A 25,369-nucleotide genomic window follows, 5' to 3' on the forward strand; every position below is an offset into this window, starting at 1 on the left:
TGCGACCACTTTCGATGGGGTGCAGTTCACAATTTCCTTAGAGAAGAGTTGAAACGCCCGAAGGCGTCAGCAGTGTGAAAGGTTGTGAACAGCGCCTTCCTGTTGCTCATCGCAATACGAACTGTCGTTATCGATCGCGAAACGTGTGGGAATCAACGCCTCAGGGAAACGGGTGGTTTCATTGACGTCCTTTACGCCAACGTGTGCAGCGTTTTCGTGACGAGTAGTATCTACGGTATGTCTGAAATATTTTCCTCGACCATTCATAGAAAAAACGCGTGCTTTCAATGCTGGGCGTCAAGGTTGTGACCTCCACCACAGACGCGTCAAAAGAAGGGGTGAAGTGTGGGTGAAAAGGGCGTGACGACCTTATAATCATGTGACACTTCCACGATGGCACTGGGCAGAATTGTGGTGAAATTTAGTGCCAATGAGACATCATTAATCCGCTTTACACGTCACATGAACTTCTGAGCTATGGCGTTGTTTGCGCATGCGTCAACACCTTGCGGTCTGAATGTCGTCGAACCCGAGAGTGACGTCGCAGGGCACAACGCTTTTGCACCATTACAGGGAAGATTCTACATATCTTTGAGCCAAATTTCAAACTGAAGCGTCTCAATGGGTCGGAGTTTCTGGGTTTAGAAAAAGTGACCCTTTAATTCTGTTGCGTAGTGTAGTTCCTTGATTGACATCACTTCAGCGGGTTTCATCTCTTTGAGGAACTGTTGCAAACCTGTAATCTCATTGAAGATATTGTCCGCCACTGGTAGCGGAGTGGTCAGCGCGACGGCATGTCATGCCTGACGGTCCCGGTTCGAGTCCCGGCTGGGTCAGAGAGTTTCACCGCTCAGGAACTGGGTGTTGTGTTGTCCTTATCATCATCATTTCATCCCCATAGACACGCCAGTCGCCGAAGTGGCGTCAACTCGAAAGACTTGCGCCAGGCGAACGATCCACCGACGGGAGGCCCTAGTCACACGGCATTTCCATTTCCATTGAAGATATTCACGTGTTAGAATTCGTCAGTGGCCCCAAGTTCTTCAGTAATTCGTTTGTGATACAGCTGTGGCGTGAGGCACTTCCTTTTGGCAGCGATCAGACAGTTAGTACTACAGCTATCGGGATTAAGAGTAACTGGTGGTCTTCGTTATAGTCTTCTAATGAGAAAAATGCAGCTACCAGCCGTCTGTCAGTGTTCCCGTGGTTAATGTACTGTACTACTGCGGGTAGGGATTGTTTTTGAAATTCTTCGGTTTGCGTGGTTGCCTTAGCTGTAGTACGGTGAATTACATTACTGGCCATTAAAATTGCTACACCAAGAAGAAACGCAGATGATAAACGGGTATTCATTGGACAAATATATTATACTAGAACTGACATGTGATTACGTTTTCAATCAATTTGGGTGCATAGATCCTGAGAAATCACTAACAAGAACAACCACCTCTGGCCGTAATAACGGCCTTGATACGCCGGGGCATTGTGTCAAACAGAGCTTGGATGGCGTGCACAGGTACAGCTGCCCATGCTTCAACACGATACCATAGTTCATCAAGAGCAATGACTGGCGTACTGACCAGACATTTTCAATTGGTGTGAGATCTGGAGAATGTGCTGGCCAGGGCAGCAGTCGAACATTTTATGTATTCAGAAAGGCCCGTACAGAACCTGCAACATGCGGTCGTGCATTATCCTGCTGAAATGTAGGGTTTCGCAGGGATCGAATGAAGGGTAGAGCCACGGGTCGTAACACATCTGAAATGTGACGTCCACTGTTCAAAGTGCCGTCAATGCGAACAAGAGGTGACCGAGACGTGTAACCAATGGCACCCCATACCATCACGCCAGGCGATACGCCAATATGGCGATGACGAATACACGCTTCCAATGTGCGTTCACCGCGATGTTGCCAAACACGGATGCGACCATCATGATGCTGTAAACAGAACCTGGATTTATCCGAAAAAATGACGTTTTGCCATTCGTGCATCCAGGTTCGTCATTGAGTACACCATCGTAGGCGCTCCTGTCTGTGATGCAGCGTCAAGGGTAACAACAGCCATGGTCTCCGAGCTGATAATACATGCTGCTGCAAACGTCGTCGAACTGTTCGTGCAGATGGTTGTTGTCTTGCAAACGTCCCCATCTGTTGACTCAGGGATCGAGACACGGCTGCACGATTCGTTACAGCCATGCGGATAAGATGCCTGTCATCTCGACTGCTAGTGATACGAGGCCGTTGGGATCCAGCACGGCGTTCTGTATTACCCTCCTGAACCCACCGATTGCATATTCTGCTAACAGTCATTGTATCTCGACCAACGCGAGCGGCAATGTCGCGATACGATAAACCGCATTCGCGATAGGCTAGAATCCGACCTTTATCAAAGTCGGAAACGTGATGGTACGCATATCTTCTCCTTACATGAGGCATCACAACAACGTTTCACCAGGCAACGCCGGTCAACTGCTGTTTGTGTATGAGAAATCGGTTGGAAACTTTCCTCATGTCAGCACGTTGTAGGTGTCGCCACCGGCGCCAACCTTGTGTGAATGCTAATCATTTGCATATCACAACATCTTATTCCTGTTGGTTAAATTTCGCGTCTGTAGCACGTCATCTTCGTGGTGTAGCAATTTTAATGGCCAGTAGTGTATACGTGCTCGTATTACAGACATAGCATTATGACTTTTCGTAAGACGTTAGCTTCTAAATTCCGATTTGAGAGGGGTGCTGAGCATTTTTGGCTGCTTCTTTCGGCTCCTATCGGAGTCGGTCTACGAAACTCTTTGTTTAGTGATTTCTTGTTAGGTTACACTATTTAGTGACGTCGGGCCTTGTGGCCTAGTGGTAAAGCGCGCGCTGGAAACCAAGCGGTGTCGGAAGTTCCACGCGGCTTTTCGCGGATGATGCTGTAGTATACAGAGAAGTTGCAGCATTAGAAAATTGTAGCGAAATGCAGGAAGATCTGCAGCGGATAGGCACTTGGTGCAGGGAGTGGCAACTGTCCCTTAACATAGACAAATGTAATGTATTGCGAATACATAGAAAGAAGGATCCTTTATTGTATGATTATACGATAGCGGAACAAACACTGGTAGCAGTTACTTCTGTAAAATATCTGGGAGTATGCGTGCGGAACGATTTGAAGTGGAATGATCATATAAAATTAATTGTTGGTAAGGCGGGTACCAGGTTGAGATTCATTGGGAGAGTGCTTAGAAAATGTAGTCCATCAACAAAGGAGGTGGCTTACAAAACTCTCGTTCGACCTATACTTGAGTATTGCTCATCAGTGTGGGATCCGTACCAGATCGGTTTGACGGAGGAGATAGAGAAGATCCAAAGAAGAGCGGCGCGTTTCGTCACATGGTTATTTGGTAACGGTGATAGCGTTACGGAGATGTTTAATAAACTCATGTGGCAGACTCTGCAAGAGAGGCGCTCTGCATCGCGGTGTAGATTGCTCGCCAGGTTTCGAGAGGGTGCGTTTCTGGATGAGGTATCGAATATATTGCTTCCCCCTACTTATACCTCCCGAGGAGATCACGAATGTAAAATTAGAGAGATTAGAGCGCGCACGGAGGCTTTCAGACAGTCGTTCTTCCCGCGAACCATACGCGACTGGAACAGGAAAGGGAGGTAATGACAGTGGCACGTAAAATGCCCTCCGCCACACACCTTTGGGTGGCTTGCGGAGTATAAATGTAGATGTAGATGCAGATCGAATCCCTGTCGGCAAACGAAATTTTTCAGTGTGTCTTAAATATAGCCTTCACCTCAACGATCTGATGAGTTGCGAAGAACAACACTTGGTTCAGATTACAAATTAAACTGTGCTTTTCGCGGTTGGATTACTGGGGAAGAGTAGCGACACGCAAGTCACCAAAGTGGCGTCGAATTAAAACACTCGCACCCGGACACTGAGCCACATAAAATTATCATTATTTTTATTATTTAGTGATCTTTTCTGATTCCGATGGAGTGGTAGTTCTTACCTGGTAAGCCGGGGACTGTTTGGGAACCTTTGAGGGTCTTTCTCGATGCTTGCAAGATCTTTCTCGTGAGGTATTTAGTGTCTTCCCTGCAGTGTCTGTCGTTAGAGGTGAGGTGTGAGAAGTTTCAGGTGCCAGACCGTAACAGTATTGATACCAGTTTGTTTCCATGCAGTATATCTGACGCTGAGAGAGTGGTAATAACTTCTCCATGTAGAGCTCCATGATCAGATTCAGCGAATTAGTGGACACGAATCCTGAATACGTTCTGTGAGAGCTATGATGGGGAGGCCCTACCTTCCCCCGATTTCTGAGCAAATGAGCAGTCTCCGTCGGGCAGCGGATATGATCTTTTTTGATGCGTGCGAGGCGTTATAGTTTCTGATCAGCTTTGTTCGCTTGCCGAGACTGCCACTGGTTTACGTGTTTGGAATTAATAGATTCCAATTCATGGTTGCGAGCTACGTGCATCCACAACGGAATTGTTAACGATCAATCTGTGGCTATTCCTTGCGTGGCTTCTTAGTTCAAAGTAGTGGTGACAGAGGAGATGGGGGAAGGGGAAGTGAAATGGAGGAGAGAGGCGCTTAGTAAACGGAATTATAGATCGTGGCGTGACAATCAAAAGCATTATTCCGTCTGTTCTGCCTGTCGCGTGCGTCTCGGTGATTGGGTTGAAAATTTAATAAATATTTCCGTGTTAGTGCACGTTTGGTATCAGATGTTTGTCGCCATAATAACCGTTATATCCGACGATATAAATACTACTTGAGAGTTTACTTAGAAAACGATGTTTTCCTGTTGCTTCTGTATCAATTTTTCAGGATAGCATCGTAAGTAGAAAGAACTGTAGTATGCCTCAGAGTTGTCCGGTGCCAAGAGAGAGGAGACAAAGCATGTGGTGTCGAAGAAAGGGAGGAACAGTGAAAGTGAGAAAGATGCGGACGTCGCAATGTGTTATTTGCCTCTCTCTCGCTAAACAGAACACGTATCTTACTCGTTTCGCACTCATTTTTGTCGTAGCTGTTGTCATGCATGCCTATTTCAATGGTTTCTCTGAACAATAGAGATAGAACTGAATAAAGTTACACAACCAGCTACTTTTCGGGCTTTCGTCGTCTCAGATTTATTGGGATCATGTAACAGCGCTTGGGTGTCTGACTCGTTTTTATCGATTGCTTGTTACGTGAGGTGATGGCCGAGCGGTTCTAGGCGCTTCAGTTTGGAACCGCGCGACCGCTACGTCGCAGGTTCGAATCCTGCCTCGGGCATGGATGTGTGTGATGTCCTTAGGTTAGTTAGGTTTAAGTAGTTCCAAGTTCTAGGGGACTGATGACCTCAGACGTTAAGTCCCATAGTGCTCAGAGGCATTTGAACCATTTTTTTTTTGTTACGTTCTGCAGCTCTGCTTTTATCGTTACCTATGTGTCCCCTGCCTGTATCTCTAAGTTTCGTATTACCTCATCAGCAATGTCAGATGCCTTGGTATGTGTACGCGTAAGACTGCTTTTAAAGCCGGTGTTGTTATCTAGAGCCACGACATCTGTTCGTATTTGTGTTCCGCCTGATGTTCCCTGATCTGCACATGCTTGTACATACCTAAGTTTCTTCACTGAATTTCTCCTGTCTTCGGTAACATCGACTAAATTTGTGGGCTTCCTGCTTTAAGAGTGACTGCAGATCCGAGAACTGCGCGTGTACACGATTTTCCGTCATACACCCTCATTGATTTAAAGAGTAATACCGCAACGTACCAGGGAATGGGTAGTTTTTATCCAATCTTAACACTATGAACGCTACCTGCCTCCATAGCCGAGGATGCTAAAACACACCAGTGCGGTGGCACTCGACTCGAAGGTGAGACGGTTCGAATCCTATTGGCGGAAGTTTTCACTGCCAGTATCTGTCCGGCAAAGGAAGCAATGGTGTTAGCGCCAGTCTTTGCGCCAGTGTTCTGGATTAAATTCCAAATCTCTTGGTAGTGAGGGCATGTGATATTGTTCATGGTGTTCCGTCATCGTATGGGGTCATTAAGCTCTGCGTCCGCCTTCATTCTATTCGAGAGGAGTAGGCTATACAAGGTGTTACAAAAAGGTACGGCCAAACTTTCAGGAAACATTCCTCACACACAAAGAAAGAAAATATGTTATGTGGACATGTGTCCGGAAACGCTTACTTTACATGTTAGAGCTCATTTTATTACTTCTCTTCAAATCACATTAATCATGGAATGGAAACACACAGCAATAGAACCTACCAGCGTGACTTCAAACACTTTGTTACAGGAAATGTTCAAAATGTCCTCCGTTAGCAAGGATACATTCATCCACCGTCGCATGGAATCCCTGATGCGCGGATGCAGCCCTGGAGAATGGCGTATTGTATCACAGCCGTCCACAATACGAGCACGAAGAGTCTCTACATTTGGTACCGGGGTTGCGTAGACAAGAGCTTTCAAATGCCCCCATAAATGAAAGTCAAGAGGGTTCAGGTCAGAAGAACGTGGAGGCCACGGAATTGGTCCGCCTCTACCAATCCATCGGTCACCGAATCTGTTGTTGAGAAGCGTACGAACACTTCGACTGAAATGTGTAGGAGCTCCATCGTGCATGAACCGCATGTGGTGTCTTACTTGTAAATGCACATGTTCTGGCGGCATAGGTAGAGTATCCCGTATGAAATCATGATAACGTGCTCCATTGAGCGTAGGAGGTAGAACATGGGGCCCAGTCAAGACATCACCAACAATGCCTGCCCAAACGTTCACAGAAAATCTGTGTTGATGACGGGATTGCACAATTGCAACATCACCTTCCTTCAATTGGGCCAACTGGCGGTGAATCGAGGATGTACAGTACATACTGATGAAACTAAAATGAGCTATAACATGGAAATTAAGCGTCTCCGGACACATGTCCACGTAACATCTTTTCTTTATTTGTGTGTGAGGAATGTTACCTGAAAGTTTGGCCGTACCTTTTTGTAACACCCTGTATATTGGCTCCAGGCGTTTTTACCCTCTCTTTGTCTCATCGTCACACAATACATACGTGTCACCATGCTATACACACACTCGTTACAATCATCTACATTCTACAAATGTCATACGACAACACTTTGACATATTCGCCAGAGAAGGAGACAATGCGAGTGGAAAAAAGCCGCCCTTTGCGACAGGCTGCTGAATCCATCCAGTGGGATATTTGACCCATCAATGCCTTACGCTATTTACATTTTCTGTTACTGCTATTCTCAACCTTGAAATTCGTTTTCCAAGATTTTTCTTTGGGAACTCTTGAAAAACCTGTACCTAGTATTCTAGGGCAGATGCCATTTTTTCACTTCAAATTGGATATTCAATATGTTTACTGCTCTATGAGTTCAACAGTCATAAGTAATAATTCTCCCCTAGAATGCATTAAGTTCGTGAATCAACCAGCTTGATTGAATGATATGTAACAGTCACTTAAACGAGTAAAGTGCAGAGACAGGTACTTTCGGGTCTTTCGTCGTCTCATGTTATTAGGGTAGCTATTCGGAACTCGAGCATATGGCTCGTATGAATCGGTTGGTTATTACTGTGTCATCTTCACATAATTTTAAGTCTGATGCCTTCGCGGAGAGTAGTGCTGCAACCCGCTCACTTCGTTATCTACAGGTCTATTTTTTCGTATAACCAACCGTCGATTTCTGTCATCTTAGGTTCCTCGAATCCTTATATAAATCCGAAACGTAATTTCTTTTTCCTGACCAGAGTTTTCGTTATTGATTTGTTTAATCTGTTCGCAAAGTTCAGACTCTTTCCTGTTTCCGACATCGCACACATCGCATCCTGTGCTTACTTTACAACGCTCAGACACTGCCGCGACGGGAATTACGGCTATCAACACACTACTCCAGACACGAGTCAAAATTTTATTGAATACTTCGTGATAAATTGAAATTTATTCCAGACCGACATAGGAATACGGATTTCCTACTTTTTTCAAACAGTCGTCTTAACCATTAGGTTATCTGAGCACCCCTCCAGGCCTGAACAAAATTGTTGTTGTGTTGTAACCGCGAGTCGCGTGATAGGAATTCCATTGCAAGCAAGACTTCCCTCTAGCAACACAGGTTGCACAGGTGAGCTTATTTGCTAGTGTGTGTATGTGTGTGTGTGAGAGAGAGAGAGAGCAAGAGAGAGAGAGAGAGAGAAGGAGACGAACAGTCATTCTGTGGTGTCACCGCCAGACACCACACTTGCTAGGTGGTAGCCTTTAAATCGGCCGCGGTCCGTTAGTATACGTCGGACCCGCGTGTCGCCACTGTCAGTGATTGCAGACCGAGCGCCGCCATACGGCCGGTCTAGAGAGACTTCCTAGCACTCGCCCCAGCTGTACAGCCGACTTTGCTAGCGATGGTTCACTGACAAATTACGCTCTCATTTGCCGAGACGATAGTTAGCATAGCCTTCAGCTACGTCATTTGCTACGACCTACCAAGGCTCCATTATCATTTGCTATTAATCTTGTGATGCATGTACCGTCAGAACGATGCTCACCAATTATGGATTAAAGTTAAGTATTCCAGCAACTACGTACCTTTTTTGCTAGACTCAATTCCTTTAACTGTTCCAGACCTCATGCCAGCCTGCGTGAGCTTAAACGCGTGTCTTTCGGCTACCCGTCACAGTGGATTGGCTGTCTTGCCAGTCCACAACACATTCATTTGTGTGACCTACAACAGAGGTCGTCAGCACAATAGGAAGTATGTGGCAAGTTAGCAATCACATAAAACAAGGGAATAAGTCGAAGACGACGATTGGAAGCTTGTCGAAACGTTACCGCAGAACGACTCCTTGACTCGGCTGACAACACGAGAAGACATCATCAAGTAGGACGCAGTTCCATATCATTGCGCGAGCCAGGATATATACCGCATTCGACGAGTCACCAAGCACTTCCAGCCTCAGTTCCCCCACAGATCACCTACCGATGAACATCGGCTTGTTCGGCGAACGTTCAAATGGCTCTGAGCACTATGGGACTTAACATCTTAGGTCATCAGTCCCCTAGACTTAGAACTACTTAAATCCAACTAACCTAAGGACATCACACACAGTCATGCCCGAGGCAGGATTCGAACCAGCGACCGTAGCAGCAGGGAGGTTGCGGAATGAAGCGCCTAGAACAGCTGGACCACAGCTGCCGGCTTCGCCGAAGGAAAACCACGCTCGCCGACAACGATTCCTACATGAAGTCAGCAGCCCAGCGACGGCCCAAGACATCGCCACGGAGCAGTGTCTATGTCGGGGTGAATGCAGTCATACTCACCGATTTGGACTCAGTTTCTGAACGGGGGAGTGTCAAAGGCAAGGTCTGTTTGTACAAGAGTCACTTGAATGTTGAGTATTCATGTCACTGAATTAATCAGTGTATTGGTCACAGATCTCTGTATTTATTTCGGCTCTAATATTAACGTATATGCTTGCCTAACACTGTTAGCTGTGAGTAGCACCCCTGTTCAGACAGACATCTCGTAGGCCGTTGTCAGCATTCAGAAGCTTCCGTACTTTGGCGACGAACTGTAGTTACAACACAATGTCATTGATATTCCCTTCTATCACTTCCGAACACAACAATCAAATATTTATCCATCGAGTGCGTATGAATAGCACTACTGGGAGAAAGGATTTGATGATGTACTGTGCGTTACCCTAAAATATGGATATACAAGTTGTACCATAATTAATAACGAAAACTGGCACCGGTGAAAATACATGGTTCAGTGACCACCGTCTATGATCGACGTCAACTTGCAATAACTACTCACAGACGGCACATGCAGCACTAGCAATGGAAGATACATGGAGCGTGTCGGGGGGGGGGGGGGGGGGGGGACGTGGAAAACGGTGCAATCGTTGTCGTAGTGCGGAAACGGTGCTAAGTATCTGACGTCCAAAAGGGCATGATCATTGGCTTTCGGGCCAAGAGTGGGAGCATTTCGGAAACGGCTAAGTTTGCAAACTGTTCACATGCCGACGTGGTTATAGTATACGAGTCCAGGGCATGGTAAAATGGCACTATCCAATAAAGGTGCCGAGGCAAACTGTGTTCCACCACGGGCGATAGATGACAGGGGTGAATGACGGATGATGGCGGCAGATGAACCAAGGGGCTGCCAAAAGTGTATGCTCAACGACCGTTCAGCGAACGCTGCTGCGTATGGGCCTCTGCAGCAGGCGCCTGTTTTATGCACCCACCTGACTGCTATTAATCGGCGACGAAGGCTGGAATCTGCGTGCCTATACCGCTACTGGACGTCCACTGAGTTGCGCAGGTGGCATTTTATACGGATCACTTTTTATGCAGCACCGGACAGATGACCGTTGCCGTGTACGGTGTGAAAAACGTGAAAGTAAACAACCTGCAACAACCGTCGGAAGGGTCCAGGCAGCAATAGGGAGCGTCATTGTGTAGGGAATGTTTTCGAGGCATTCCCTGGGTGGTCTAGTCAATCTGGAAGGCAAAATGGATCAACACAAGTTTACAACTATCCTTGGAGACCACGTCCACCCCTACATGCTATTTGTTTTTCTTCCACACGATGGCACCCATCAGCAGGACAATGCAACGTGTCACACAGCTTGCCGTGTATGTGTGGGATTCGAAGAGCGTAAGTATTGTTCTACCGTGTTTCCCTGGCCACCAGACTCCACGAAATTCAGCCCAATCGAGAATCTGTAGGACCACGGGCCGTACTCTGTACGAGCCCTAATCTCTCTTATCTTATCTTTGTGGTCTTTCCGCGAAATATAAGTTGGCGGCAGTAAAATTGTACTGCAGTCAGCCTCAAATGCTGGTTCTCTAAACTTCCTCAGTAGCGATTCACGAAACGAACGCCTCCTTTCCTCCAGAGACTCCCACCCGGGTTCTTGAATCATTTCCGTAACACTCGCGTGATGATCAAACATACCAGTAACAAATCTAGCAGCCCGCCGCTGAACTGCTTCTGTGTCCTCCATCAATCCGACCTGATAGGGATCCCAAACGCTCGAGCAGTACTCAAGAATAGGTCGTATTAGTGTTTTATAAGCGGTCTTCTTTACGGATGAACCACATCTTTCCAAAATTCTACCAATGAACCAAAGACGACTATCCGCTTTCCACACAACTGCCATTACATGCTTGTCCCACTTCATATCGCTCTGCAATGCTACGCCCAAATGTTTAATCGACGTAACTGTGTCAAGCGCTACACTACTAATGGAGTATTCAAACATTACGGGATTCTTTTCCCTATTCATCTGCATTAATTTACATTTATCTATATTTAGAGTTAGCTGCCATTCTTTACACCAATCACAAATCCTGTCCAAGTCATCTTGTATCCTCCTACAGTCACTCAACGACGACACCTTCCCGTACACGACAGCATCATCAGCAAACAGCCGGATACAAAAGATCATTTATGTAGACAGAAAACAACAGCGGACCTACCACACTTCCCTGGGGCACTCCAAATGATACCCTCACCTCCGATGAACACTCACCATCGAGGACAACGTACTGGGTTCTATTACTTAAGAAGTCTTCGAGCCACTCACATATTTGGGAACCAATCCCATATGCTCGTACCTTAGTTAAGAGTCTACAGTGGGGCACCGAGTCAAACGCTTTCCGGAAGTCAAGGAATATGGCATGCGTCTGATAGCCTTCATCCATGGTTCGCAAGATATCATGTGAAAAAAGGGCGAGTTGCGTTTCGCAGGAGCGATGGTTGCTAAAGGATTTTAGTGTAGTATAACGTATCCTGACATGAGATCGAAGATGTCAGTATGGAGAGGGATAGCAGGATTGTTAAGACAGTGGAAGACGAGAATCGTATGCTCCGGACATTTGATGTGACAGTACTATGAAGATAATTTTAAACATAAAGACTATCTAAGACAAATACGAATACGATATGAAGTACAGATACAACAGTTCAAAGACTATATATATGTAATGGTACAAGAAGTAGCGACGTCCGATGTTGCGAATATAACTGGGTATGGTGCAACCCTTAACATTGGGAAAGAGACGGGTACCGCAATTTTATATAAAGAGGGAACACCATGCAGTGCGCAGGCTATTTTAAAATGTGTTGGAAGAATAACGACACGAACAAACGAGTTCGCTTTAATCATCGTACTCACGCATATTCACCCAAGTTATTCGTGAGAGTGCTTACGTGGTTCGTCCAAGCCTCACGCCTCAGTAGTGTGTGTACATTTTTCGGCATGCAGCTGCAGCTGTAGCGGTTATAAAGGTAAGTACTGACAAAATTATTTGTGCACTGTTAAACAGTTATTAAATTTAATAGTTTTCAGCCGTGTTTCGTGCCGTTTGTGGCGAAATAACGATTTAATAATCTTTTGGAAACGTTCGCTCGCTGGGTCTCCTAGAGTTTTCTGTGCGTTGAAGTCGTTTAGTAAATTCCGTGCTTTAGTTTCCAGCTGACGTTTCTTATTTTTTTAGTGCTTTACCTTCGTTAAGTGTTCCAGTGGCCGCTTGAATTTTTGGTTTTAGCTAATAATCTTGTGAAGTTTTGATGGTATTGGTATTAGCTGTGGTGTAGTAGTATGAATACAGGTAGTTGCTATCTTAGTAGACAGAGAATTTCGAGAGCGCTATTATTAGTTCTATAAATAGTTCTACTGGTGTAACTGAACTTAGGTAACGTAGAACTATAGTTTTTTTCAGTAACTGTAAAACTTTACCAAGAGTGAGAAGTGTGGGCTCTGTCATAGGGTTGTGAGTAGTGGGTTACGGTGTGGGCGTTGTTCAAAGTATTTTCATTGGGGGGAATGCAGTGGGGAAGCCATTGGGCATTCTAGCGAGATCCTCTACTGGGAATGCAGAATCTGTAGTAGAAATAAATTGACAGAGGGGCAGGAGCGTAAGATCTGTGTCCTTCAGGTGCAGTTACAACGCGCAAAGGAGGAACTACATAAGTTGAGGAGGGTGAAGGGTGGTGGGGAATGGGAATTGGCAGTTGGCAAGAAGGCAGCTAGGAGGAGGAGGTATTCCGACAGTATATGCAACAGATTTGGCCAACTGTCAGAGTTGAGTGGAGAGAAGCCTCTTGTAGCTGTAGAGGAAGGGAACATGCAGCAATTATCAGCAGTTAGGAAGCCTAGGTCAGTTGCAAAGTCTAACAGAAAGAAGAATGCTCTGTTGCTAGGTAGTTGTTCGTACGTTAGAGGTGTGGGCCAGCAATTGCAGGAAGTGTTGGGCCAGCAGTTGCAGGAAATGTTGGGGGGGGGGGGGGGGGGTGAGTACCAGGTCACCAGCATTGTGAAGCCTAATGCAGGGTTATCTCAGGTGACTGACAGCATAGGGGACTAATGTAGGAATTGTACGAAGCACGATCAGGTAGTGATAGTAGGTGGAGCAGGGAACAGTCTTGACAGGCACGGGGAATATGATGTAGGTGGTGACTTCGTAAAGATAGCTACTCAAACTGGTGGCACTAACGTGCATTTCTTGCAACTGTCAGCGTCATGATCGGTCTCATCTTAATGCGGTTGATAGGCGCGTTAACGTGGGGCTGGAGGGGGTGCTGATAGCAGAGGGCATGGGTCACATTTCAGTGATACCAGCTGGGTCTATCAGTAGTAGTGCACCTCAACAGGTATGGGAAGGGCAGGCTGGCAAAGCTTATAGGTGATAGTGTAGTGGGTGGTGGTGGGATTACTCATGGAAAGGGACCGATGACCTTTGCAGTTTGGTCCCTTTAATCTTTAAACCAACCAACTCATGGAAAAATTCCTGTAGTAGTTGGTGTTAGAGCTGCACCTTTCAAAAAAAAAAAAAAAAAAAAAAAAATGGTTCAAATGACTCTGAACACTATGGGACTTAACAGCTATGGTCATCAGTCCCCTAGAACTTAGAATTACTTAAACCTAACTAACCTAAGGACATCACACAACACCCAGTCATCACGAGGCAGAGAAAATCCCTGACCCTGCCGGGAATCGAACCCGCGAACCCGGGCGCGGGAAGTGAGAACGCTACCGCACGACCACGAGCTGCGGACGCACCTTTCTTAGATTGAAGACAGATGATAGGTATACCTGCTTAAAGGAAGTCCCTCTAACTAAGAACCCACTTTCAGAGGCCGTCATGTTTCCAAGTAGAGAGGGAATTAGCATATTTCATCAAAATATAAGAGGTATTAGAGATAAAGTTAGTGAACTGCTTATAGATGTTGACTCTGAAAGTATTGGTATATCGGAGCACCACTTAAAGAATTTGACAATCCAGAAGCTTCCTTTACCAGGATACAGAAAGCTGGCTGTTTTTCAAGGAGTTCCTTGTGGGGTGGGGGAGTGGCTGTGTACCTAAAAAACAGTATTCCACTTGAGTCCATAGAAGTATCACGGCACTGCACTGAACACGTATTTGAATGTTGTGCAGGGACAGTTGAATTTAGTGAAACTAAACTTCTAATTGTTGTTGTTTATAGGTCCCCTAACTCTGACTTCAGAGCATTTCTGCTCAACCTAGAGAGGGTTCTTGCTTCACTTTGTAGGAAGTACCAGAAATTAGATATGTGTGGTGACTTCAATATAAATTTCGTATATGATGGTGCAAGAAAAAGGATGTTGATAGATCTCCTAAACTCATATGATTTGATGCATACTGTGTTTTTTCCAATTAGGATTCAGGGGAACAGTAGCACAGCCATACACAATATTTGTATTCATTCTTCAATACTAGTAGGGCATTCTGTTAGTAAAAGGGTGAATGGCCTTTCAGACCATGATGCACAAATTTTAACACTAAAAGGCTTTTGTACTCAAACAAATGTCATATATAATTACCAACTATGAGGTAAATTAATCCAACAGCAATAGAGAGTTTTTTAAACCTAGTCAAGGAACAAGAGTAGCAAGACATTTATAGTGCCGAAAACATACATGACAAATATAATTCTTTCCTTAACACATTAATTATGCTCTTTGAGAGTTGTTTCCCATTAGAACGTTCTAAACGGGGTACTAGCTGTAATAGGCAGCCCGGGTGGCTGACTAGTGGGATAAGGATTTCATGTAGAACAAAGCGGGAATAATATCAAAATGTTAGAAGTAGTTACAATCAAGCTACAGTAGCCCATTACAAACAGTATTGTAAGGTGCTTAAAAATGTTATTAGGAAGGCAAATAGTACGTGGTATGCAAATAGAATAGCTAATTCACAGGATAAGTTTAAAACCATATAGTCAGTTGTGAAGGAAGTGTCTGGTCAACAGCACAAGGTCCGACGATATAAAATCAGTTCGTGGTAAAAATATTTCTGTTACTGATAAATCAGATATATGTACAGTATTAAACAATCATTTTCTGAGCATTTCTGGAGAATTAAATTAAAATTTAGTTTCTACAGGGAGTCACATAACTTTCTTGGCAAATGCCTTTCCTAGATTGATGACTGGAATTCTCATCTGTGATAGACAAGGGGGAGATTGAGTCAATAATTAAATCAGTGAAGACTAAGGACCCTCATGGATACGATGGAGTGCTTAGCAGAATATTAAAGTACTGTGATGCACATGTTAGCCCTGTATTTAGCCATATTTGTAATTTTTCCTTTAGGAATGGTCAGTTTCCTGAACGATTAAAGTACTCAGTAGAAAATCCGCTTTACCAAAAGGGAGAAAAGGATAATGTAGACAATTTTAGTCCTATTTCTATGCCATCAGTGTTTGCTAAAGCTATTGAAAAGGCTGTGTATGTAAGGATAATTGATCATTTTATGTCACACGATTTGCTATCACATGTACAGTTCGGTTTATCAACTGAAAATCCTATATTCTCTTTTCTCTGTGAGGTACTGGATGGGTTAAACAAAAGGTTTCGAAAGCTAGGCACATTTTTGATTTAATTGAGGCGTTTGATTTTGTTGATCACAAAATATTGCTTCAGAAGTTGGACCATTACAGAATACAGGGAGTAGCTCACAATTGGTTCACCTCTTACTTTAGAAACAGAAAGCAAAAGGTCATTATTCTCAATGTTGAGAATAGCTTTGATGTGGGGTCTGAGCGGGGTACTGTCAAGTGGGAGGTGCCCCAGGGATCAGCGTTGGTGTCACTCCTGTTCCTTATTTATATAAATGATGTTCTCTGTAGTATTATGGGTAACTCTAAGTTATTTGTGTTTGCTGATAACACTAGCTTGGTAGTAAAGGATGTTGCGTGCAGCACTGGCCAGTTTCAAATGGTGCAGTTCATGACATAAGTTCATGGCTTGTTGAAAACCTCTTGTCGACCTCTGTTCACGAGTCTGGGTATTTTGACATTGGCCTCTCAATACATGTATTCCTTACTGTCATTTCCTGTTAACTATATTAGCTTATTCCCAAGAATAAGCAGCTTCCATTTAGCTAATACTCGGCAGAAATCAAAGCTACATTTGGATCGGACTTTCTTAACTCATGTGCAGAAAGGTGTGCAGTGTACTACTGCATCCATTTTCAATAAACTACCGATGGAAATCAAAAATCTTAGCAGTAATCCACGCGCTTTCAAACCGAAACTGAGGAGTTTCTTCATGGGTCACTCCTATTCTTGAAAAATTAAGCTGATTCTTGTTGTATTGTTGGTTGTGTTTACTTAAACATATGGACTAACTTTTTTCGGGTTCATAAACAGTTTATTTTTATCTGTTATTGTTTGTATGTTGTAATTTCGTGTACTGATATGTTCCATGACCTTGGAGATTTGCTCCTAAATTTTTTCCCGCGCAACTTGACGTGTAACTAAAATAAAATACAATACGAAAAAAGATTTCTTTCGTGAGAGTATTATAGCCCTATTAACAAACATCGAGGCTGATATAATAATAGCTGCAGAATTTCATTTTGCCCTCCGTGACACATTCAGTCACACAATTTTAATTATTGCGAAGAGCTTGTAACACTTATATCGATTAGAAGTAGGTTTATATTATGCATCTGTGTATCTGCAATTATGGAGTATGCATTCTTTGTTATTTAAAGTTCTCGATTTGTGGCAGGAAAATTAGAGTTTTGTAATGTATGTATGGAAAAAGCGAAATAATTTGTTAAAACGATAATTTATTGTAATATGTGTATGTTCATAAAAAGAAAATGTTTATTGAAAGATGGTTCATGCTTAATGCACTTGTATTTGTAATATATAAAAGATGTAAGAAAGTCCCTCCGCAACGGAAGTGGCAATGCGTGATGTAAAAGGTAGTTTTGTCGGTCGAACTGAGCGGCTCCTTGGTGTGAACGGTAAGCAGTATGTAGTTAGCCGTAGCACGGTACACTTCGACGGTGCTAAGAGAGACAATTGGAAGCTGTTTTACAATGGACTTGCTCGAATGTGGATCTGGCTATTATTTGGTATTCTCGGCAAAAAGGAATGGCAATAATATGGTGAAAATCCGACGCCAAGAAGAGATTTTATGGAGCATTCGAACATCAAGAGCCGTGAGTACAGTTAGCCGCCATTTCGCTTGCCACCAGTTTTCGCCACCGCTTCACTAACTTCATACATTCAGTAATGTATATGGACATGGACCAGTTGATTTGTGTGTGGTTTGAATAATAATGACAAAAACAAATTTGTATCGAGAACCATATTCTCTATCCTGATCACAAACCTATGCAGGGTCCTCACCTAAGTGCTACTAAAGCCGAGTATCTTGATTTAAATGAACAATTATTGCGTTCAAGTGTTTTAAAGTGATTATTTGCCTAATGTAAAAGAAGTAGTAAAAGTAAAAACCACGAAAGTGAAGTTAGATATGATTTGCTAAGGTATCCTTAATTTATTACAAAGCATAGTTTTGTAGGAATACTGTGCAAGATTGTGCAAATATTATTGTCTAAAATACCTGCTTCACAGGTGATAAACAGCTTAAGCAGTGTATTTATGAGAATATTCGTCTTTATTGATTTTTTTATGTCAGTTAAGATAAAAGCCCCTCATGTCCAAATTTAGTTCTGCATTTCATGCAGTAATATTTCATTATTTGATTAAGTAATGCTCTTGAGTGTAGCTGTCATTAGTATGAGCTTGGTCCAAAATTACATCTTATAATTTACTGATGTGTGTGTTATTTGTAACTGCTGCCACACACAGTTTAGAGTGCACTGAGTTAGTCTGTATCCTGTTTGCTATTCACAGGGAAATCTCAACGAAAGTAACTTCAATAACCAATATTCAATTTTCTTAAACGTATATTTCCAAGGTGCGTTTGGTTTTCTTCTGTTAATTTCACTAAATTCAAAATTATAGTCCGATACCTTTGTCCATTAGACACATGCGCGGTTAATCTTAAAAATCCTCCCAGAGGGTAACATTAGCTTGTTTCACTGCAAGTTAGTGTTGTAAGCTCCAGACATAATTGACCCATTAAGAAAAAGATTTTTCTCTTACCTGCATGTAATAAAACTGGACATCAATAACGCGCTAAGTTCAAAACTTAGAAAAAAAATCGAACAAGCGCGAGTAGCACCCGCGATCTAAGGATTCCGTAAAAACTAAATTCTGTATATAGATAATAATAATAATTCGTGTGGCTCATTGGCCTGGTTGATACTTTCTACTGGACGCCACTTCGACAGCCTACATGTCCCTAACCTACCCCAGTCATCGAACTGGGGAAAGTGGCCCTACAGTTTAACGTGAAATCCGTTTCACGTGTTGTTTCTGGCGACTCCCGACATCTTATAGAGGTGAATGCTAGGTTAAGGCGAAGACTGAAAAATTCGTGTTTCGACGGAGATTCGATCTCGCGACCTCGTGGTTTGCAGACGCTCACTTTACCACTTTTTTTATTTAAGTTAAATTTCTTCTTCATTGTAAAGTAGATGATACGGAATATTTTTCCTGTTGTGAAATTGAGAAAGTGATGTCCCTTTGCCGGGTGTATATTTCTTCATCCTTAAAAGGTAAAGCAATTTCTCCCTCTGAAATCCTTTATACCTCTCAACTACCTAAAAATTAAACGTATGCTTCTTCATAAATGAAAGAATTCTCATATTTTCCCAAAATTCAATCACTTGTCGTCAATAGTAACTGAAGTTCTTGTTCCTTTTTCAGGAAAATCGGTGAAATAAAAAAAAGATACTTCTTCTCCTTCGTTGTAGCAGATTTTCTTTGTACTACCTGTATCCTATCGTAAGATGCATTTAAAATGCAAGTAACATAAGGACAAAAAGTATTTAACTTAATTACAAAGTAAAATGAGAAGATTCAGCAATTTATACACTGGTCTTAATATATCAGGTGCGTGGATACAACACTCTATCACAGTTGGCAATTTTTTTTTAATAATTTCGTTTGCTACGCAGTTTATGGTGTAATCTTGTTACTTTAAACTTACCTTCCGTTAAACACAGCGTGTCTGGTGTTATCAGGAAATTTACGAATTGACCCAATAGCTAGTTTATCATTTTCTTTTTCTGGCCGGGGTATCGCTTTTGATTTGGTATCACATTTGTATTTTGACATACTGCGGTGCCGTCCGCAAAAATGATGCAAGTTTTAGTTGTGTTCGGTCTCAGTTTTCACGCGCGTGGTGACACGTAGCCCTTTTCATAAGTGTATCCTCTTCATTATACTTATCGCGATGCGGTGAATTCCCAAGATGGTTGGAGTATGTCTTCGTGCGTACTGGAATCATTTCATTGAAAACTTTGTACTATACTGTACTAAAAACTGACGTAAGCTGTTTGTTATGAATGTTCTTCCACACCTCGGGTCAGTTTGACATGAGGGTATTTAGTTCTCGTTCTGTTAAGAACTGAAGCCGGCCGCGGTGGTCTAGCGGTTCTAGGCGCTCAGTCCGGAACCGCGCGACTGCTACAGTCGCAGGGTCGAATCCTGCCTCGGGCATGGATGTGTGTGATGTCCTTAGGTTAGTTAGGTTGAAGTAGTTCTAAGTTCTAGGGGACTGATGACCACAGATGTTAAGTCCCATAGTGCTCAGAGCCATTTGAACCATTTTTAAGAACTGAACATTTCTTAATATGGGGGTGCCTTTTCTTTGACCGCACATTTCGTCTTCCTTTCCTAATAAGATCAAGCTTCTGGGTGAGCTGTTAAGTTTCCGAAGGTGAGGTTCGACCGCGATTTAATATAGGGCCATCGATAGTGGGAAAGCCAGACATACCGACTGTTTTATATCGAATGGCGTACTTAGTTGCCCATTGATCATGATTTTGGACTGAGCACCTTACAAAATGCTTCTGACAAGTTGGGAGAATTTGTTGCAGATACCAAATTTCCTCACTGCTTTTAGTAGAAAACTGTGGGAGATTCGGTCGAAAGCTTTCGAAAAATCAGTAGATATTACGGAGAACCTTGTTTTACAGATACTCGTGATGGCTATTATGTCACGGTAGTCACTCAGGATGTCGGTTATACCGCTTCCAGGGACCGTGCACGTTTGGTAATCTCCTATCATGTTCTTTTTTATTTTTTTATTACGTCCCTAAATTTTGGGTTTACTGTTCGAGATAGTATTTTGTAGTCGGCGTTCAGCAAGGTTATCTGGCTAAGGGATTTGATGTTTGTTGCCGGGTATTTCCTGAGTATCAGTACGATGAAAGCCGCCCCCCACCCTCTCCCCTCCCCACCCACCTCCCCCCACCCGTGGAAACTTACAGGGAGCTGCTGGACATTCCATGCGCCAATGAATTTATTAATTAACTCTTCTTTCAATATATCCCAATAAGTGAGGTAAAATTCTGCTGGTATGTCATCTGTCCCTGGTGACTTTCCCTTCAGGCTTCTCATTAGCGCTTCATATAGTTCCTCTTATGTAAATTCTTCGCTGAGAGAATTGTTGTCTGATTGTGTCAGCACGTCGTCAATATCGTTCACAAAAACTACGTCTACTGCAGCATACAACGCACGGAAATGTTGCACCATTCCGCGTTTGATATGAGCGTACAGTTTTATCGTCTCCTTTCCTATCTAGAGTTTATCGTTTACTTTGTGTTTGTCCTTTGCGATTTGCCGATTAGATGGCAAAGTCACTTATTCTTCTTTTGGGTAATATTGTCAGCTTTCAGACACTCTAGTTTTCTTCTCTGTATCGACATTGTCTTTGCTTTTATCTGTCTTAGCTTTGAACTTTTAGTGGTTTTATCTGGCGTAATTTGCTACAGTTCGCAGACACACATGTAACAGATTTCCCTTGTATTTTGCTCCTACACACTTTTATTGTACCCACAGTGTCTAAGCAATTTCCTTAGCTTCGGTTTCGCATACTCTACCCACCAATTGTATCTGTTGAGGTATTTCGTTATGTTAGTGACACAGGCCTTCCATGTTTCCAGCACTGCAATTCTGCACTCTTCGCCTCTCTGTAAGATAGTATTGAATTTCCGGTATCTTTTTCTACGGAAAGTTATTTGCTTCTATAAACTGATTCTGGTAATATAAGCACAACGATCGGAGAAATCTGCAGGGTAGATTTTTGACGTAGTGACGTTACATACACTCCTGGAAATTGAAATAAGAACACCGTGAATTCATTGTCCCAGGAAGGGGAAACTTTATTGACACATTCCTGGGGTCAGATACATCACATGACCACACTGACAGGACCACAGGCACATAGACACAGGCAACAGAGCATGCACAATGTCGGCACTAGTACAGTGTATATCCACCTTTCGCAGCAATGCAGGCTGCTATTCTCCCATGGAGACGATCGTAGAGATGTTGGATGTAGTCCTGTGGAACGGCTTGCCATGCCATTTCCACCTGGCGCCTCAGTTGGACCAGCGTTCGTGCTGGACGTGCAGACCGCGTGAGACGACGCTTCATCCAGTCCCAAACATGCTCAAAGGGGGACAGATCCGGAGATCTTGCTGGCCAGGGTAGTTGACTTACACCTTCTAGAGCACGTTGGGTGGCACAGGATACATGCGGACGTGCATTGCCCTGTTGGAACAGCAAGTTCCCTTGCCGGTCTAGGAATGGTAGAACGATGGGTTCGATGACGGTTTGGATGTACCGTGCACTATTCAGTGTCCCCTCGACGATCACCAGTGGTGTATGGCCAGTGTAGGAGATCGCTCCCCACACCATGATGCCGGGTGTTGGCCCTGTGTGCCTCGGTCGTATGCAGTCCTGATTGTGGCGCTCACCTGCACGGCGCCAAACACGCATACGACCATCATTGGCACCAAGGCAGAAGCGACTCTCATCGCTGAAGACGACACGTCTACATTCGTCCCTCCATTCACGCCTGTCGCGACACCACTGGAGGCGGGCTGCACGATGTTGGGGCGTGAGCGGAAGACGGCCTAACGGTGTGCGGGACCGTAGCCCAGCTTCATGGAGACGGTTGCGAATGGTCCTCGCCGATACCCCAGGAGCAACAGTGGCCCTAATTTGCTGGGAAGTGGCGGTGCGGTCCCCTACGGCACTGCGTAGGATCCTACGGTCTTGGCGTGCATCCGTGCGTCGCTGCGGTCCGGTCCCAGGTCGACGGGCACGTGCACCTTCCGCTGACCACTGGCGACAACATCGATGTACTGTGGAGACCTCACGCCCCACGTGTTGAGCAATTCGGCGGTACGTCCACCTGGCCTCCCGCATGCCCACTATACGCCCTCGCTCAAAGTCCGTCAACTGCACATACGGTTCACGTCCACGCTGTCGCGGCATGCTACCAGTGTTAAAGACTGCGATGGAGCTCCGTATGCCACGGCAAACTGGCTGACACTGGCGGCGGCGGTGCACAAATGCTGCGCAGCTAGCGCCATTCGACGGCCAACACCGCGGTTCCTGGTGTGTCCGCTGTGCCGTGCGTGTGATCATTGCTTGTACAGCCCTCTCGCAGTGTCCGGAGCAAGTATGGTGGGTCTGACACACCGGTGTCAATGTGTTCTTTTTTCCATTTCCAGGAGTGTATTAAGTCTTGGGAGATGTAAATCCGATTTTTTCTGCAAGGTGAATGACTGACTACTGACGTAAGTGTACATTAATGGATCTGCTTTTGTTGCCTCCCACGTATTAATCACACTTAAATTTCAAACCATGTATTCGGGTTCCACGCATCTGTTGAATTTTTTTCAACAATATTGTTAAAACCATCATCTCATACAACTCTGCTCCATTTAGTTGGAAAAACGTACATAATTTCCTGTGTGAAAAACTCGACCCTCGCCTCTCTACGACTGCTAACAGATGGAGCATACACATTTACAAGGACTGCACCTTCTAATTGCGCTGATATTCCTTTACTGCTTAGTAGTCCCACAGTTTCTGCCACTTGAATACCGTCTTTTGTTGACATCGCCATATCTGCACTTTCAGATTCGTTGAGAATTATGTTGTATCCTGAAAATAGATTTAGACTGTTCGTTTTGGCTTCCTGTGGTAATGCTATATCAATTTCAGCCGTGTGTAAGACAACCATTGAAGAAAGGTCAGTTTGAACTTAGCTAAAATTCTGTTGATATCTTAACTACAAATTTATAATTTTAATAGGTTATAAATGTCTTTTGTGGTTTTGAATTATTTTCCGTTGGCTGTGTTTGATATTACTGATCTGGTAAGTGGTTTTAAAGTTTCGTCTGAGAGTAGGCTTCGTATCTCTTCTCCTACATTTCCGCTTGGTTGTACCTGACCATGTAATCCCAGCATCTGTACTTCCTTTCCTCCCTTAACGACTGACCGCAGACAATTGATGTTTGGTGTGGGAGATAGCTTCTGAGTCAGACATTGTTATTTATATGTTCAATCTCGCTTCCCCCTCGATCACTAATGGAAGTGCTCACTCCCCACCTCCCCTCCCCCACTTAGTTACCGCTCACAGGGATTTTACTCTTACAAGGGGAGGCCACGACGCTCGGATCACGGACTTACTTCAAACGTCGTACATTTTTACAGTCCGTTGCGACGACATAATGCACAAGTAATAAGGCGTACTACTTAGGCAATTTCAAGAACTTCGTAAGAGACGTTTAACGCATCAGTGATGTATCAGTGCGTTGCAAACCAGAATACGAGCTGGCAGTGGTCATGTGGCTAACGTTCAAGCTCCGGAACAGGTTGATCGCTGGATCGGATCCTACTTTTTTTTAAAAAAAATTATATTTTTTCAACACTAGTCATATTATTTCATACACACAACGCTTGAAAGGTAACATGTTGAAGATATATGTGCAGCTGCATTAACTCTTATTGACTTTCCAATGTTATTTTGCTGTTTACTAGCTTCTATTATTACGACCAATGTAACGTGTCCTTTATTTCTGTAGGCAATATCTAGCACCTTCAAACTTGTTCAAATGTGAATTCTTCTCGTGAAGATGCTATTAAAATACACTGAATCGTACACCGCCAATATTCGGCACCGGCATGTACGAAAATGTTGCTCTACGTATGGTTTGCATCCAAATTGTCGGAAGAAAGACATTTTTCAAAATGTCAACGAGATTTGTTTTTCCTTAAAAACTCTGAAGATTCCTCGGGCATGTGGTAAAATTGTATTCATTCGATGTAGCAGATTCCATTTTAATTTGAATTTTCAGTGTCTACATGAAAAACATCATCGTGCAACTTGTAACGTCGAAAGCGCATCCGACGATTAATCATACATTACCATAGTGTTCTGGCGTATTGTAATTAATTGTATTATTGAATAATTTTATTTACACCGTTACTTCTCGATGATTGTCTTTGGCTTTCGATGTCTGTCCCACATTCTTGAAACTTGCGACTGCAGATGGAAGCGTCCAGGTACAAAGCATTTCGCTGTTTCTTACCCGAGTAAATGTGTAAGGGGTTTCTGAAATCACACGTATGAATTTTCAGGGAAACGCTATGCCTTAGGTCTTTTACTTGCCGATAAATATAAATATAATATTTATTGTGATAGTAAAAATTAGCAAACAACAAAGTAATATGAGAGGTATTCGACCCGGCGATTAAGTAGTCTCTTTTTTGTCACAGTATTGTGTATTCTCATATTTTGGAAAAAAGTAAACATAAGGAGGCGTTATACAGAGTATATGATCTTCGTTGATATCCTTTCTTTTTTTTCTACGTGATTAGCAAATGGCATCAATAGCAGACCAGATGAAAAAGAAAAAGGCTGCAGATGCAAAGCCATCCGTGAGTAAACTTGTGTAAGGAAAAATGTTTATGAGATGAAGAGAAGAAGGAAATTAAGGAAACTAGGAAGACTTGCTGCGTCATGCTCCGCGTTGTCTCGCCGTCAGAACAATGTCCGTTCTATCCTTGGACGGGGGTCGTCCTGTCTTGGTTGGCGCGTTTCAAATGGGTTCAAATGGCTCTGAGCACTATGGGACTTAACTTCTGAGGTCATCAGTCCCCTAGAACTTAGAAC

At 43.7% G+C, this 25,369-nt stretch overlaps 1 protein-coding gene across 1 annotated transcript in view; it reads right to left on the reverse strand.

Moving 5' to 3' along the window:
- Positions 1-25,369, reverse strand: part of LOC126470775 (protein artichoke-like) — a 420,235-nt gene that overhangs the window by 70,811 nt on the left and 324,055 nt on the right. The window lies entirely within an intron of this gene.

Source organism: Schistocerca serialis, chromosome 3, assembly GCF_023864345.2.
Source record: "Schistocerca serialis cubense isolate TAMUIC-IGC-003099 chromosome 3, iqSchSeri2.2, whole genome shotgun sequence".
In the NCBI taxonomy this organism is placed as follows: Eukaryota; Metazoa; Arthropoda; class Insecta; order Orthoptera; family Acrididae; genus Schistocerca; species Schistocerca serialis.